Raw genomic sequence first — 13,390 nt, forward strand, 5'->3', positions numbered from 1 at the left:
AGCAATTGCTGTATTCTATACATCAGATGATTCTTACAAGAGCATAAAGATGTAGCTGTAACAGAAAAATTGCTTAGGAAGTTCAGAGCATCTGAAATCAGAGGATGAGAAAAGAAACCATTCTGCAGACTTAATTAAGGCTTTTGCTAGCAGCAAAAACTATAATGCAACATGACAGTTATTTGAATGATTTTTCTTAAGATGACTATTGCTTTTCATTATCTAATTTGACATTAAGGTTGGTGCTGTGTGTCTAGCCTGCAAAACAAAAATAAAAGTTAATAAAACACATGCTAGAAATAGAATACAAGTTTAGAGGGAATGCTCTGAGGGTTAGGCCTTTCTCACACTGTGGGGAGAAATATACTACCATACCCTTGTCCTAATTTCTTTGCTGTAGTTTAGAAAAGGCCTTATGGCTAATATGTCACATCTAATATAATTTGCTGTTTCTGCCTTGCATTTTATTGAACCTTACTTTTTCATGTTATAACCATTCTGCTAGAAGTGCTATAGATAAAGTTGTGTCAGCGTTTCATTATTAACCCTGTTTTTTTTTAGTATTTTTCAAATCAGACATTAAAACAATTATTATCCCTGGCTATAGACAAGTAGACATTTCCACTTTAGGTGGGAATCATTGGGAATATTTTGAAAAGAAATAATCTGGTCTACTTGTTATCTGAAGATCCATTTTTTTTCCTGAACATGAAAATGGACCCAGATTTCTATTGAGTACCTGGGCTTAAACTGCAGCCCAGGTAATTTCTTCTGGTTGTGCACACCTCTCCTTTTCTCTTTTTCCAAATTGTGTCAGAAGACTAATGAATGGTAAAGTCTATCCTTTGTAGGTGCTGAGTGCTTCCACTTTAGGCAACCTGAGAACTTAGTGGGCTACTCAAACATGAGAGTGTGCCAGATTTGGACAGGGAAGTGGGTCTACAAAACCATTAGATCAACACAACTGCCAATGCAGTATAATCAGCTCTGGGCTTGAAATCAGAGATTAAAGGCAATGGTGTATTTTGTGACAATGTTTTTAAATGCACTTATTCTTGAAGTTTTGAAGGAAAGAAGGAGCAAATTATTTAACTCAGCACAGGTTTCAACTGCATAGGAAAACATGACCAAATTTTTCTGGGAGCTTTACAACACAGCAAAATATATAAATAAATAAATAAACGCAGTAATTCACCCTTGAATTATTGAACAATAGAATTGGTTAATGCCCTCAATGCCAGCTTCAGAAAGGAAATAAATAAGAAAAAATGTTTAATGAAAAAAAACTCTCATGTCATGTGTGTCCTTCTCTTGAGCAATGTAGATGTTGAACTGGAATATTGATTGATAGGTAATTAACAAAACATTTAATTTATCTGATGATTAAAGATCTAAGTATCTCTTTCAAGTGGATTAAAAGGAATTAAGATATAAGTATTTCATTTGTGAAACTGTATTGCTTAAGTAATTCTGTATTAATTACTTGCAAATGAGGTATTTTTGTTTCATATGTCTTAAACCTCAACAAATACTCTTAATGAATTAATGAATTAACTTAATGAATTAACTGATAATGAGTGTCTTTTTAAAGTAGATCAGATACTAATTTGAAGTAGCTTAATAGGTTCTTACTGCTGATACTGTCATTACCTATTGCAAGCATCAGCAAAATAAGTTGTTCCTTTTTTTTTTTGTGATCTGTTCTTTTTTTACTGCTTTATTCCAATGTAATGATATTAAGCCTATGCTAAAGATGACTATTTTCTTATTTCATGTCTCCAATATCAATTTTTACTGGACAATAGCAGAAAGTATTTGTGCTCCCAGTAGCAATGGAAAGGAATTATTCTATTTGTTGATCTCCAAAATAAAGAAAAATTACTATGTTTCTATGACTGAAGTTTGGAAAATAGTCACAAAGTAATAGTTCAGCTGAGATTGGAACTCTGAAGTTCTCTGGTCTGACTTCCTGCTAAAAGCACGGTCAGCTTTGCTCAACTCAGCTCGGCTCAGGGCTTTGAACATCTCCAAAGATACCAGAAATTTTCATGGAATATACCAAGAACATCCCCTCCATCTTTCTCCATGTATTTATAGGCTTGGGGCAGAGTGGCTGGAAGGCTGTGCAGAGGAAAAGGATCTGGGGGTGCTGGCTGATGCTCGCCTGAACATGAGCCAGCAGTGTGCCCAGGTGGCCAAGAAGGCCAAAGGCATCCTGGCTTGTGTCAGGAATAGTGTAGCCAGCAGGAGCAGGGAGGTGATTGTTCCCCTGTACTCAGCTCTGGTGAGGCCGCACCTCGAGTCCTGTGTTCAGTTACGGTCTGTAACCGTAGGTAACAGCCCCTCACTACAAGAAGGACATGGAGGCCCTGGAGCGTGCCCAGAGAAGGGCTATGAAGCTGGTGAAGGGCCTGGAACACAAGCTCTGAGGAGTGGCTGAGGGAACTGGGGTTGTTTAGTCTGGAGAAGAAGTGATTAATGGAAGACCTCATTGCTCTCTACAGTTACCTGAAAGGAAGGTGTGTGGAGCTGGGGGTCGGCCTCTTCTCACAGATGACTAGTGATAGGACTAGAATGGCCTTGAATGGCAATTAGGACTTGAGGAATGGCCTCAAGTTGTGCCAGGGGAGGTTTATGTTGGAAATTAGGAGACACTTCTCAGAAAGAGCAGTCAGGCATTGGAACGGTTTGTCCAAGGAAGTGGTGGAGTCATTGTCCCTGGGGGTGTTTAAGGAAAGGTTGGACCTGGTGCTCTGGTGCTTAGGGACATGGTTGATATTGGTGGTAGGGGATTGTTTGGACCAGATGATCTTGGAGGTCTTTTCCAACCTTAATGATTCTATGGTTCTATTTTCTCTGTCTTCCTTTGATGGTTTCCTCTAGCCACCTCGTACCTTCTGAAGAAGACACGGAGTTTTTGTATTCAGTGTCTAGATTCTTCAGATGATCCTATTGACAGCAGTTCCACTTATCCCCTCCAGTTTCACCTTTCTCTCACTGTAGTCCTCAGTATCCCCCCCCTCCAAATTTCACTTACTTTCTGTATCTGTAATGGATGGACACTAACTGCAATGTTCTTAACTAGAAGGAACATTTTTCTGCCATCTTTTACAACACTTAGGCCAAGGTCGGAATACCAGTACTTTAACTTTCTAATGCCTCAGTCAGATTTTTCACTAGAGTTCTCTTCTGGTGTTAAATTATCATGCATTTGTAGTACCATTTCTTATTCTTAAAGTTACATTATAATTTGTAATTAGATCTTGACATAAAATGCCTGCAATGTTATGAAAAATAAAAAATAAAAATTAACCTTCTCACCAAAAATGAAAATCTGAAAAATTCAAACCAAAAGAGTAAATATTTTTGATGAAACACAAAGATGCTGGCACACAGAAGTTGAAAATCAGGTGTCTTATTTTCCAGTTCATGATCATAATCTACTTCCCATTAGATGAATATCTAGTCTACGACAGTCATTTAGTCAACCTTGATAGCTGGTAGAAAGGTATAATTGCCTCAGAGAGAAGTTCAGCCACCTTATCATGATGCCTGTCCCAAAACGAGACAAAACTCCTAATATATATGCTTCTCTATCCTTGTCTACAGACATGGAAATCTACATCATCTCCAAGATTCTAGTATCTGCTCTTTGGTGTGAGGTTTTAGAGTTATTGACTTCCAAGGGCTTTAGAGGATAGTTCTGACAGAAGATATCTTATATTACCAAGTCCCTAGGACCATGTTGTTGGCTATCGTTCATAGACACAGCAAATGCAATTTACGAATCAGGTTTGGCAGTGCAAATATAGAAGAATGAAGACTGAAAATTCTATATGCACAGTCAGTGAAAGATAGATAACACAGATGCAGGACTGAGAAAGGAAGGGAAGGAAAGGAGGGAAGGAAAAGGTAAAAATGCTGAAGGAGAAAAAGGAGGACAGCAGATGCAGAGAAGTATGGATTAGGCAAAGGATGACATGAGAGCAAACAAGTCTTGGGTGTGCAGAATGGCTTTAGATATAGAGAGAGTAAAGCAAGATTCATCCACAGATGACACTGCAACTGGGCATGCAGAGAAGGATGTGTAGCCAGAACAACAAATCACTTAAGCTGAATCGTCTAATAGATCTCTCTAATATATTATCTCAGAGAGATGCATGTATATAGGTGTGCTTACCTAATACATCCTATGATAATTATCATTATGTCTCTCCTAAGGGCACCATTACACACAAAGATGTAATAAATAGTTTAGTAAAAAGGGAAAGAAATGAAACAAAACAGTTCATAATTGATCCCATGAATATAAATTCAACGTATTTCAACCTGTGTCCACCAATAGACTGTCTCTGAGGGAAGAGTCAGCCAGGCAAGATGCACTGGCTGGAGATAAAAATGGGATGACACACACAAGAGCACTGAGTGGTATGATGTGCTTCCACCCTCCTTCCACTAGAAAGTAAATATAGATCTACAGAAAATAGATTGTTTCTCCTAGTCATCTTTCATGGCTTCTTTTACAGACAGGATATAGACTTTTAGGGATCTGTGACTCAAAGACATTAGAGAGAACACCTTAGAGAGACATTAGAGAGAACACCTTTATCAGGCACCCTGTGGAGAGCATCATCTTACTGTGTGTTACAGGAGAGAGAGGGCAGAAAAAACTACCGACTAATTTTCAGTCTCTCTTCATCCTTCATCCGCAGGGTGATCGACCCTCCCACTTGCATGGGGTTCACACTCTGAAGGACGGGACTGTATCCTTATACAACTCACTGAAAGCTGGGCTAGGAGACGGGGTAGAAGGGAAAGAAAGCATTCCGTTCCTCCTTCATTAAAAATAATATTAAAAAAAAAAAAAACATAGCTTAATGTGCACATTCTCTCTGTTAAGTATTTACTATCTGTGACCTGCATGGGAGGAGAAGATTCCTTCCCAGAAAGCTGTCAAGCTACAAATGTGATACTTTTAAAGGGGAGATTTTAACAACACTTCTGATAAGAACACCTTCAAAATTGATCAAATTTGATCTTCCTAAGATTTCATTGATGCCTAGAGTATTTTATTTGAAATGTTAGACATTCTTTAGAAAGAACTATGGGGTTTGTTTTTCAGCAAGACTATCATGGTTTTATGCTTTTAATCACCATCTGTTGTTCAATAAATGTCAAATTGTTCCTAATGCTACCTCCTAGCATACGGTTTTTTAATTTGATTTTGTACTCTGTGTTCATTACTGGCAATTGAGGGCTTGTCGTATAAGATTTTCATTTCTTATACTCTCTTGATTTCTGTTGGAAATAAATATACATATGCATTGATACACAGGCAGACAAACAAAGGATGTGCAAACTTTTCAAAGCTGTAGAGCAATACAGAAAGCATATTAAAATGCTCTTTAAAATGCTCTCTCAATGGTCACATTGATTGTAGTGCCCACAAAGCATACGAAAAGGAAAAGATAACAGATCTCTGGAGGACTGCTAAGAATCATCAGGATTGTCACACTTCATCTTTCAATAAGAAAGATCAAAAGACATTCTGAGTGAACATACTCTGTAAGTTAGAGTGAGGTTCAAGGTTCAACCAGGAGGATTCTGTCTGAGCCACTAACAAGAATAAATCAGCTGTTGACTCAGAAGTTAGTTTGGATATGACAGCAAAGAGTCAATACACCCTAAAACACTAGGCAAATCCAAACTGGTTGGACTGAGGGATTGTATATGAGAAGGTTTTCTTCTAATCACAACAGAGAAATCAGATGAGAAAATGAACTGTCCTTTGATGAGCTTCTGCAAATGTCAGCAGAGGAAGCATAAATTCTATCCTGCTCTCTGATCGTGGATAACAGGTCATCTGCCAGCGATAGGTTAAATAACAGGAACACATTGCTTTACCAAAGAGTTTTACAAATGCTTCAGGAATCATTTTCTGAAGAATTTTCTTTGCAGTCATCAAGGAGAGATGAAAAACTGTCAAGGTGCTGTTAACAATCTGAGCTCTACATGACACATCTGTCTTCTTGGGTCAATTTTTAAATACTCTCTAAAGCCTTGGGAAACCATATTGTAAACCTAAGTGGGACAGATTAAATATTTAAGGTTAGAAATACAGAAAATCAAGGCAGGTTACTGTAAAAAGCATCCTAACTAGTCAGTCTGCTACTGTTTAGAACCTCGAGGGGTATAAACAGATGGAAAAAAAAAAAAAAAAAGGCAAGATGCATTGAGACTACACATAACAAGAGGTTAAGTGGCCACAAGCAAAATTCAGGAATGAAGCTCCTAAATCAATATCAAGTCTAATTCATAAATTTGAAGTCAATCCTGTAAGTTAGAATAGCGAAAACTTACTGCTGAGCCACCAGACTGGAGGCGGACACACAAACAGGATGTAAGCAGCTGCAGAGCTGCAGACTCTAAGCGTGGCCAAAACTGCTCTGAAAATTTGGCCCCAGATTCTAACCCAGCACCTCTTTTACATTAAACTTCCAGAAATATTCCTGAGGTGGCTAAACACAGTGGTGATTTGTGAATGAGACGTCATAAAGGCTTAGATGGGAGACACAAGAAGGACAAGGAAGTACTAGAACAAGTCCAGAGCAGGGCACAAGGATGATCAGAGGGCTTGAGCACCTCTCCTGCAAAGACAGGCTGAGGGAGTTGGGGTTGTTCAGCCTGGAGAACAGAAGGCTCCGGGGAGACCTTACAGCAGTCTTCCAGTGCCTAAAGGGGGCCTGCAGGAAAGCTGGGGAGGGATTCTTTGTCAGGGAGTGGAGTGATAAGACAAGGGGGATTTAAACTAAAAGAGAATAGGTTTAGATTAGGTATAAAGAAGAAATTATTTGTTCTTACACGTAACCATGTGCTGAGGTTCAGAATGAGTAGAGAGAGTAAGAAGATGAGATGAGTGGTGTAGTTGATAAGACTGAAGGAAGGGATGCCATTCAGAGGGACCTGGACAGTCCTGAGAGCTGGGCCTGTGCAAACCTCATGAAGTTCAGCAAGGCACGAGTAATTGTTTTAAAATGGAACATGTATTTAGATTAGATGTAAGGAAGAAATTCTTCACTATGAGGGTGGCAAGGCCCTGGCACAGGTTGCCCAGGAAAGCTGTGGATGCCCCATCCCTGGAAGTGTTCAAGGCCAGTCTGGATGGGGCTTTGGGCAACCTGGTCTGGTGGGAGGTGTCCCTCATGCCCATGGCAGGGGGTTGGAATTAGATGTTCTTTTAAGTCTTAGATGTTCTTTTAAGTCCCTTCCAGCCCAAACCATCCTGTGATTCTGTGAAACAATTCTGTGTGTGTGTGTGTGTGTGTACTGGGGGGGGGGGGGGGGGAAGGGAGGGGAGGGGTGAGAGGAGCAATATAGCAACATTTTATTGGAAGAAACAGAAAGATTTTGACATGTTTGATATATTGGGATTTGGAGAAATGATTCAGGTGAGAAAAAAATGGTTGTTTGATGCTCAGTGGCAGAGGAAAGGAAGAGGGCTTCAGGGGGGGCTACTAAGATCTCCATTTTGTCTGCATTAAGCTTATGCTGATGGTTTCAAAAGCATAATTGCTTCTAAAATAGTCAAATTATGCATTATGAATTCATTATCTCATGCATTCAACCCTCTTTTTCTGCTGACAAATAATTCACAAAACAATTCTGATTTCTGCAAATGTATCCACTTGAAGCTCAGAAATCGGTCTAAAAACAGATCTTTACAACGCTGAGACAAACACCTCAGCTAGTTCAACTATATTTTTAGGTCAGATAGACCTTCCATTAGACAGCCTTTCTCTCACACACACACATACATACACACACAAGTCAGTACATACTATGCAGTGTCTATATTATGGCAGCCTCCTGAATGTTTCCCAGCTTACAAGAGCAATTGCCATGGAAATGTTGTGACAATCCCCTCGAGGCAAATGAGTGGTCTACACAACAGCATTTCTGAGCTCAAGAGGTCCCTTTTCAAGGGTATGTTGAATTGAGTAAGTCACACCATTACTGAGGCAGTCTCAAGACTGGCAGTGCAAAACTATACAGTGATTTGCCAGCCTTAATCGCTTTTCAGCTCTATGCAGCAGCCTTCTGGAAGTCCTGAGACATGCTTTTCCAACACTTGCACAGTATAACTGAAGCATCCATTGTTAACAGGCTGTTTTCAATTTTTCTTAGCAGTCCCTTTTGTAGCAGGGTCAGCTTTTTAAGGAAGGTTAACACTCCTTCAGTGTCAAAAGGACCCCAGTTTTCAAGAAAAAGATCCCACAAAATAAAAAGAATTAAATGGGCTATTTAAATAAAGTAATACCATATTATCATAACTCATTATTTCTGTCCTTGTTCAGGACAGCTAAACTCCTTCTCTCCCACTTCATAAAGCTTTCAGGTATGAACCTTTTAGGGTTTAGGGATTCACTTTATCTTTTCCATTCTTTAGCTCCACACATCTTTTCTCCTCCCAGGGTTCCTCTCTCTCTTGTCATTCATTTGATATATAGATATTAAAAAATAGTGCACAGCATAACCTGCTGTGTATCATCATCCTCCCACCACTCTAGGATTAATATAATCTACCCCACTTCAGAATATTGTCTTATATGCATGCATTTTATATTGAATAGACTTAAGCTTTCAGTTATTGAACTGTACTGAACAATACACCTAGCAGACCAAAGTTCAGGAGCATTTCAACAGAGGAAGGGGAGCTCACTGGTTATGCAGACTGCCTGCTAGCTCTAAGTTCATGTTCACTTACACTCCTATCCGTCTCCCAGAATGGAGAATAGTCTACATCTGGGGTTTGGTTCAGTGACATCTCTCTCCGTAAGGGGATTAACTGCCTATAAAAAGTGTGAGAATGACTATCTGGGAACGTAGGAGAATTGCTCAGGGACAGAAATGGCATAGCATAAGTAAGAATGTGACAAGGACTTCAGTTCACAGCATTCAACAGTGCTAAGTTGGAGGGGTCATGCCTGTAAGAATTATACACATTCACACTGCCCTGACATCTTTGCTGATGTGACTACCAGTGCTGAGCATTATGGTGACAACGGTGATGTGGCGATAACTGTTCCTCTAAGAATTCATTTCCTATAAGATGCCAAATGGCCATTCCCACAGTCACAGCCCTTGGCATTTGAATGGAGGTCTTCATATTCAAAATGCACTTGCAAACAACGCCCTGCTCATCCCTGTTAGGAAATGATATATACTGGCCTCACTTTAAAGAGAGGAAAAACAATGACTACCAATGTGAACAACCTGCCCACAAAGGGTTCTCATAACTCACTCTCAGGATGTACCTTCTGTGTTGTCATGGGAGCAGTTCCTCCTTACCAAGTGAAAATGACTTCCAACATTATGGCCCAAGCGAGAGATCACTACCCCTTCCCACTCAGCAGAGCTATGCTTTCCCCTCTGGCATCTAACAAGGCCATGCCTTGTTAGGCATCACCCTGAGGTGATCAGACCTGAAACAGTCAGGGCAAGCTTCACAATCCATGTGCAAAGCATTTTCCTTGCTTGCCTAAATCTGGTATTGTTCTTCTTGAGAGACTCATCTCTAATATTATAATCCACACTGGCAAATAAATGTACACATCTCATTGATTACTAGAATGACTGCAGTGAAATTGCTTCCTCAAAGTCTTTCCATCGTCTTTCTTAGCTCTGCACATGTAATTTTCCACTCTATTGTACTTGCTCTGAACTCCGCTTTGAAGAGCTTTTCCATTTACTGAAATACTAAACAGTCACAACAATTTATTTGCACTTCTATTGTGCCTGCCTTCCCCCGGAGAATATCAACACAAATTACAAACATCAGTGATTTTAGCCTCCATTCACTCCAGCAATATAATCCCCAGTGTACAGATGAGGAAGCTAAAGCATGGCTTGTCCAAAGTCATATAGAAAACTCACTCCAGAAATCACTGGTGTCTTAAGGATGCTGGAGGCCATGGGTACCATGAGCACGTGCAGCAGAAAACTCCCTGTACACGCAGTGAGACCAGTTCCCTGAGAAAGGGGTGAGGATTTACTCTATCTGAGTCTCCACATATACAGAGCCACTGTCCAGAAGCCTATTTGGCTGGAAGGCTGCTTTTGAAGGAACAGCCCAGAACCTCGGCCTCATGGTGCCATAAATTAAGACAGCACAGCCAAAAGTAAAAGGCTAATTCCTGGGCTTTACACTCAGGTCCCTGCCTGCAGGAAATTTTAGGCTAAAATAAAGAAAGCAGTGTGCGCATCGCCAGAAACTTTTCATTTCAGTTTGTCTTCATCCTCATTTCAGTTTGTCTTCCTCCTCATGTCAGCATCATCCCATGATGTAAACAAGACACCTGTACCATGCAAAACTTTAATGATCCCCTAAAATAGATCCCATAAATGAATGTTAAATTTCTGTGGTTTGGGGGTTGTGTATGTATGTATATATATACATGTATAATCTTTTAAAACAGGGAGAAAAAGGGACTACAAGACTCATGGGACACTCAGCTACCATTACAGGAACACACATAATGTGGGTGTCTATATTCTTTCCACCCCTAACTCTCACCAGCTGTCTGGAAACAATGTCATAGGCATCATTAGAACTGAATCCAGCTTGCTGATACTGGACCCTAATTTAAACTTTAAATATTGGGCTTATGATGAAGCAGTCCTCCTAAGTTATATCCATACATAGCAACTATGGAAACTGGAAGACTTTGAAAGGGAGATTATCTGTCCAACTCAAGTACCCAAATGTAGACTGACTACGTAACTTTTCAGAGGTTTAACAGAAACACCTATAACTCCCAAATACTTACACAGAGAATATCCTTATTAAATAATAATAATAATAATATTTTTTTAAAAGTTACTTACTATAAAAGGATTGTTTTACACACAGCTTGACATTTAAGCTGATATTAAATACATAAATTGGGAGGACTAGGCCTTACCTTTATTTAATATGCTGAGTTAAGTTTCTTTTTACATCTATTTCAAGCAAAAACATAGTCCAAAATGGTTTCTGTATAAGTGAAATTTGAGTTTCTGTTCAGTCTATTCAGTAAAAATGATTATGTAGCCAACATTTTAAGCATGAATACTGTGGGAGCTGAATTTTCAGTCTTTCTTTTACAATGTTAAGCGTTACAGAGAATAGTGTCATCTTCTTATTATAGCTGAATTCACACTGTGCTAGTTATATAAGTTGTCTGCTCACACATCGGAAATAGAGCTACCCTGAAAATGTAGGTGAATAATAGATTTGATAAAATATGTTGTTTTCACGTGATAGAAAGTATGTAAATTTGATTTTCATTTATTTGACATTTCATCTGAAAAAAACAGGAATGAAACTTTCCAAATGGCACAACGTTTCATTTCAACATTTTCAAAAGGAATCTTTTGCATTTTTTATTTTGAAAGGGTTTTTCATATCAAAATTGACCTCATTTAAAAATAAGGAAATTCAACCGTATATGAAACATGTGGTTTAGTTGGCTACACATTTTAGTTATGCCAATATGGAACAAATCACATCATTTGTGGGTGTCTGCTTCTCCTTCCCCACCCACCCCCACCCCACCCACCCTCCAATAAAAGAGAGGAGAGGCACTCCACTTTCATGTGAGTTGAGCTATTTTTTTTTCCTCATGATTTTATGACTCAACCCTCAAACTGTTAATTCTGTTAATTGTTGTTTTCTCATTAGAAACAAAACCTTTGGGTCAGATTCATTTCATCTAAATTAAGTCTCTCTGAATGCAAACAGTAGAATTCAGACACTTACATTTAGGTGTCCAACATGTAGGTCTCTACACACGAGGTGGGATCCCGAGGCCAACTGAATACAGCTAATGGACTCCAGTGAGGTACTGAGCACAATCTGGAGTAAACACATGCACCTGATCAGCTAAAGAAATCCCTAGTTTTACTGACCACAATGACTGAGGACCACATGTTCAGGGATTCACTTGCCCACCATGTAAGCACCTAGGGCCATTTGAGATGCCTTAGAAGAGATACATATGATACAGGGGTTACAGGAAAAGTGCCTCACTGAACAGGTGGAGGTAGAACAGAATACCATAAGATACCTCAGATGGTCCTAGAGATATCAGGAAGAGCAACAGAATGAAGCTTTCTATGCTTAATCTAATCCATTTAGCACGCCACAATACTTCATAGTGTTATCCAGCCTACTTATTATTTCATGTTTTTCCTTAAGGAGCAGATGAGTCATGGTTAGATGGTCCCTAACTCTAGTGCCTATACATCTAGCTTAGACTAAATACATCCTCTAAATTGATAAAGATGCATAAAATAAACTCTGTTCCATCTAATTAATGTGGCTCACAGTACAATAATGTGTCAACTTTGCATATTCACAGCAAACTCATCACACTGAGAGAACTACGAATGAAACACAGCCAGTGCTTCATAAGCTTGTGCTAACATTTCACAAAAAATAAAAATCAGTTTAGTTCTGTAATTGAAGTACCCATGCCAAATTATTTGCTCTGTTAAAATAAAACTACTCATTATAGCATCATAGACAGCACTTAGTTTCGCTCATGGAAGCCCGGGCAGTGATCTGACTAGTACCTGGGAGATTCACATTGTCAGCTTTAGGCATCCCAATTGAAGTGCCTGAATTAGGAAGCCAATTTCCCCAGACTCCCTGCATAATCCACAGAGAAAGAGCAGACTTAAGAGAAATTCCACAGATTTAAGAGCCCTCCCAATCTTACAGACACTTAAAATCAGTAATAAATTAATTCAGTTGCTCTCATATGGGTAATTAGGGCACGATGCCCTTGGGTATTGTGGCTATCAGATAGGAAGGAAACCCTCACCTATCTGAAACTGCTGTAGGGCAAGGCACAGTACTCTCATGCACCTCAGACATCTCTAGACCTAGGCAACGTTAAGGTCTAAGTGACGTCCTGCTTCACCCCAAAATTCCCTGAAATTTAATTACCCATGCGTGCTGAAAAGGACCTCTGTTTTGAAGCTAAGCATTTATTGTCTGCCCAAAGCTCTATTTCCATCCACGATTAGGCAGACAGGTGACGTTCAGAAGACTAAGTCTCTTGGAAAAGCTCATTTTTTTCTGGTCTGGCAGAAATTCCATGGGAAGCCAAACATCCCTCTTGCTGAAAAGGCTTTTTGATGGTAGCAGAAAAAGGTAATGTAATGATTTAACAGTAATATTTGAAATTCACTTCACTGTGTTGGGACCTGTTCCCCCCACAATTGCCTCCCCCTTGTCTGGACTGAACAATCCCCCTGATGTAACTATGGAGGTCCTTGAGATGTGCACCATATTTGGGACAAAATAACACTATTATCATACAAATGATGCTGAAGAGCTGCCTCTGTT

The sequence above is a fragment of the Anser brachyrhynchus genome (genome assembly GCF_964034855.1).
Source record: "Anser brachyrhynchus genome assembly, chromosome: 1".
NCBI lineage: Eukaryota > Metazoa > Chordata > Aves > Anseriformes > Anatidae > Anser > Anser brachyrhynchus.